Consider the following 6000-nt stretch of genomic DNA (forward strand, 5'->3'; position numbering starts at 1 on the left):
TGTGTTGGATGCGTTCTTTGGATTTCGGCCTTTTTTTTAAAAAGGGTTTCAATCTTGTTTTGTTTTGATTCTGGCTTTGGTATTGGCCTTGGCCTTTTTGGCTTTGGCATTGGGTTAATCGCCTTTTGCGTTGGGATGTAAGGCCTTTTGAATGTGACCTTTGCTCTGAAGAAATTGGGAAGGTGGCTTGTCCCTTATGTGTTGTCGTTGTTTTGACGTATCGGTGGTATCTAATAAAATGATATTTGGGTGTTATTTGGGGTAGGCATTTTGTGCTTGACTCGGGTTTGATCCGTGTTGAGTCGGGATTTGAATTCTGAGTCGGTTTTTGGCCCGGTGTCGGTTTACACTCTAATTAGTGTCGTTTAAATGCAAATGGCAAGATTAAACCATTCATGGCATTATTTTCGACATTCGAGACTCGGGTTGACTCGTGTTGACTTAGATTGACTCGAGTTGTGGGTTTCTGAGTCGACTTTAGGTCCGAAGACGGTTTTAACTCTAAATAGTGTTATTTTAATGCAAATGAAGTTAGAAAACCATTTTTAAAATCATTTTTCTTATCCGAGTAGTGCATTAAACCGTCTCATTAATAGTCAATCCACGCACTCATATCAAAAACACGTTGTAGTCTGATCATCATCGGGTGATTTATAAAAGGTGCGGATACTGGGTATCTACATAACCTTGTGTCCTGGAGCTTTACAAGTGAAGCAAGTGATCGGATTACCAGTTTCACAATACTTACCCGGGTGTAAGCCTTTCCACACTTGATCGGATTACCAGTTTCACAATACTTACCCGAGTGGTAAGCCTTTCCACACTTACGCGGAGCATACGGACGAGCTTCGAACTTCTGCTTCTTCTAGGGATCACTAGGAGAAACATAAGGCCTCTTGAGGAACTTACTCTTCGCACTCTCCTCAGCCTCAGTAGCAAGAACTGAATCATAAATGCTAAGAGCACGATCAAAAATTCCTTCATCCTCGTAACATATTAATAAATATTTCACTTCATAATTAAATATGCCAGTTAAATAAAATATAACAAGCGGTAATGAAGAATTTACGTTATGTGAAATTCACGAAATAAAAGATGACCAAGCCCAAGTGACTCATTTATAAGCCCAATAAACAATTATAAGAAGCCCAAGGAATGAAACATGTTAAGCCCAACACTATATTCATGTGAAGTCCAACAAATTACTCATGTAAAATCCAACCATTAAATCATGTGAAGCCTAACACAAGAATTATATGAAATCCAACAAAAGAAATATAACAAACCCGATTGAGAGAACAGAACAAGCCCGATTGAACATAGATGATAAGCCCAAGTGAATAAACATTACAAAACATAGACAAAGGAAAAACAAAGACAAGGAGTATGTTACACACTCCATTCCCATGACCACTCTACACCACAAGGCTGCGGCCACGCCGCCAGTCCCCAGCCAGCCACCAGCCCACGGCCAGCCTCCACCACCTGTCCCCACGGTCAGCCACTAGGCATGGCCAACACCTCCTAAGGCGGTCCAAAACATCACGAACAATACTACTCAAATGTAAGCAACACATGTTAATACAAGACGAATTCATGAGCATGTTTTGAGACGGAAATTCACGTTAACATTACGACTCAAAGTACCCCCTTACCTACACCACCTTAGCCACCAACAACAGCCATAAACAGCCAATTAAAACTGTACCAAATTTCGACATAAAGTATCCGTCTTTCACGGCCAAAACCGTACCATAATATGCACCAAGCTACTTAGGAAAGAAAGCTACTTATTTACTTCAAATAGGCACACAAAGGAACCAACAAGCATCATATTCAACCATACAAAAGAAAGAAAGCAAAAAGGACACAACTTTAACACACATATAATCTAAAAACGAGTTTATAAGGTGAATTTACGACACTTTATCGAGTAATCTATCACCGTTCCCTCGAAAAGTTCTTCAATCCTCAAATAAATGGTCCACAAAGCACGAGTCTTCCTCCGGGTCTTCAATTCCTTCACCTGGAATGACAAAGAAGCGATATTTAAGCTCAAAACTGAAATTACCATAAGATGGGTCATTTTAAAAACTCAACAAAAACGGGGCTTTCTTACGTAGAAAGTTGAAGGAAGGAAGGGGGAAGCTAATGGTGCAAAAATCAAAGGAAATGGTTGAGAAATCTAGGATTGAAAAGCGGACATTCAATGGAGTTTGAGGTTTGTGTGTTACTGTGTAGTACGAAATGGAAAATGCACAAATGATGAAGGAAGTGACGGTATGTGATAATGTAAGTGTGAGAGAAAAATAAAAATATTATTTAAATGGGGTGCAAAAAGGTAGGTATGTGTTGTCGACCTACGGTTAGTCCGACTTAAACTAGATTCAAAAGTGAAATGAGACGGTCTTTTGCTAGATGGAAATATGTCTATAACTTAAGACGGAGATATTATTATTATTATTATTATTATTATTATTATTATTATTATTATTATTATTATTATTATTGTTATTATTATTATTATTATTATTATTATTATTATTATTTTATTTTTTATTTTTTTATTATAATGGATGCGCGCAACTTTCATTAAAAGAAAAACAAAAGTTTATATGAAATTGGTGGGGAGCCGAGAAATAAGCTAGGCTCCCACACCCTTAGCAACAGCAAAGCTAAGTCTAGTAAAAATGTAAGCGGCCACCCGAGCCCCCGCATCCTGAGATACCGAGAATTTCTGGATCCGCTTGAGCAAGGCAACAACATCCGAACCCAACTCCCCAAGTGATGAGAAAGAGAATGGAAGGAAACCATAACCCGCTGCCACGCACAAATCCACATACTTAGCACACTTCCGCTGAGCAGCATCAGCAACAACCCGGCCAGGCACAAAATTCGTCATCCCAGTCTGAGTCAAAGGAGAGGACCCGGTCAAGTCAACGCACACATTATTATTATTATTATTATTATTATTATTATTATTATTATTATTATTATTATTATTATTATTATTATTATTATTATTATTATTATTATTATTATTATTACTATCCGACTATATATTTATTTTTATATAAATTAAAGCTTAAAAATATAACTTTATAAATATTATGCTTAAAATATAACAAATTAAAATAAATAATTTAAAAATAAAAATAAAACAATAGAATAGTTGATTAAATTATAAATGCTAAAAATGGGGAATTCGTTGGTGTTACAATAAGCCTGATGGAAAGAAGTCGAAGGAATACCAAACATAGCAGTCCGGACCATAGGAGCTAGATTCTTCTCATAATGACGAGTCCTCGACACCTCGTCCATCGCAACAGAAGTAACGAATCATGACAGCTTCACGAACTTGTTGGTGTACTCCTCAACAGTCATGGAACCTTGCTGCAAACGAAGGAACTCCTGCTCCCTTTGCTAATGCATCTCCTCAGGATAAAACCTTTTCTTCAGAGCCTCAGAGAAAATAGCCCAACCATATCCTGGCTGAACTTCCAAACCAGCTCTAGCAAGAGCCCACCAGTTGTCGGCCTCATCCTTCAGATAATAGGTGGCAATGTCCACCTTCTGATCCTCATGGCATCCAGTAGCGAGGAACAACTTCTCGATCTCTCGAATCCAAGCCTCCAAAGCAGTCGGATCATTCGCACCATCATAAGTAGGAGGACGGTGACGAGCAAAGCGATTGAACATAGTCTACTGCGGATGGTTGTTGTTGTTGTTATTGTTGTTGTTGTTTTTGTTGTTGTTGTTTTTGTTGTTGTTGTTGTTGTTGTTGTTGTTGTTGTTGTTGTTGTTGTTGTTGTTGTTGTTGTTGTTGTTGTTGTTGTTGTTGTTGTTGTTGTTGTTGAGGTGATTATTGAAACCTTCGGCTATATATGCCAAAGCGGCCTCAAGTCTCCTGATGGGATCAACATCGGTCTCACCATTCACGTTACGCACCATCTGCAAGAACAAATCTTGTTATAAGTGGTAGAACCTAAGTACCACTCCAAACAACTACTCATACACTCTACTAACATAAGAAAACCAACAAATCCTATTGGTTTCTACCCCATTTACTCTCACTTATTAAATAAGCCATTTATTTTAGTCATCAACTAAGCAAGAGTTGGGAGCATGTTCACTCTTATACCAACTGTAACAACCCGGATTATAAAACAAAAGAAAAACGTATATTAAAAGAATTATCAGAGTATAACAATGATAAAAGGGTCAAGGTGGCGGAAACACCTGACCAATCCGGTTCGCTTCTAAATCTAAAACCAAACTATTACATTAATCAAAGGTTCTCAAAACATGAAAACAAAGTCCTAGTTTATTATTCATCTCGCCGCACGGTGCTTCCCCGACAATATATCATCCAAAACAACAATCATCTGAACAACCTGAGAATGGGGATCGACAATCAGTCAGGAGTAACTAGATGCTCTCCCAGTCATGTTTACAACAATTGAATATAATTAACAATCATTAACAAATGAAGTGTAAAATAAGTAAACATGTGAGATCACCTATACTCATGAAAACCTAATACAGCTTACCATGACTTATCAATCTTAGACAGGATCATGTAAACCTAAACCATATGCAACCACTAGACCATGTACACTTATAAACAACGTAGCACACGACCCATAACAACTCAAGGCACAATGCTTGCATCAAAGCATAGCGAATACGGTACCACACAATCCACAGCAACAGAAGGCACAAAGCTAGCAACAAATCATAGCGAATATAGCGAACGCCAGTTAGAGCGTATCACCACTGCCTCTAACTTGTCAGAGCGTATCACCACTGCCTCTGACTAAAGGAGCGTATCACCACTGCCTCCATCGGTGTGGAGCATATCACCACTACCTCCACGGTACTATGTATAGCGTATCACCACTGCCTATATGCCTAAGACTTGGCCAGACCTCTCGGTGCATTAACTGTACATCGAACGACACTCGGGACCCAGAGCATATAAATGACGACTCTGGCCACTCCCGAACATACACCAAAATAAATCCCGCATCAACGGGTGGCGTTTGTTCATTCTGATAGTATATAGCTGATACTACCGTCACCTATTCAACCAGCCAACAAACAAATGCATAGTATAACTGACTGTACCAACACACTTGAACAACATCACGACTCAACTGATAGGATAGTATAACTGATCATATGAACAAGAGTAACAAAAGACATATGCAACACAAGGACAAAACACCTTCAACACAATACAACATATGAAACAAGTATAAGCAACCAATGTTATAGTAACTTCCGCTATAAATTTAACAATAACCTTACCTCGTAACCCAATGTTATATTAGCTTTAGCTATAACATTGACTCTATTAGCCAAATGTTACATTAGCATTAGCTATAACATCGACATGTGACTTAAGTTATAGTACCCCAGCTATAACATTTTGTTGGAGTGAGTGTCCTCCACAATAATGCGTTGACATACTAAATCTCGTATAAGGAACATCAGGGATTTATATTATATATATTGGTCACCTGGTCAACGTTAATCGGTAATGATTGGCTGACTAGAGTTTGACATTACTGTCGTGTGATGGCGGTGTTCAGCTGATCCCTTTAGGTCACACCTATAGGATGATGCCCAAAAGGATAGACTAATTATGTATATAAGATATAGTTTTATTGGTTTCTTGTATATATTGACTTTTATTAAGTCAAGTGAATTTATTGTTTGATGACGAGTTACGAACTCTGGACAACGGAATTTATTATTTAGCTATATGATAATTGATTAATAAATAGACGGAATTTAGTAATTAATAGTTAATTACCTAAATTATTACGTTATATGTGTATATTGTGAGGCGGAAGTAATTAGTTAATAATATTTACAAGAGGTTGTAAAATTTACTAACTAGTTATTATAAGACACATTTTATATTGATAAAATGGTAAAATATCACTTAATAGTTAAGTGTACATTAATATTTAAGTAGCATTATTTAAGTGTTAA

This window comes from Silene latifolia, chromosome Y (assembly GCF_048544455.1).
Source record: "Silene latifolia isolate original U9 population chromosome Y, ASM4854445v1, whole genome shotgun sequence".
Lineage (NCBI taxonomy): Eukaryota > Viridiplantae > Streptophyta > Magnoliopsida > Caryophyllales > Caryophyllaceae > Silene > Silene latifolia.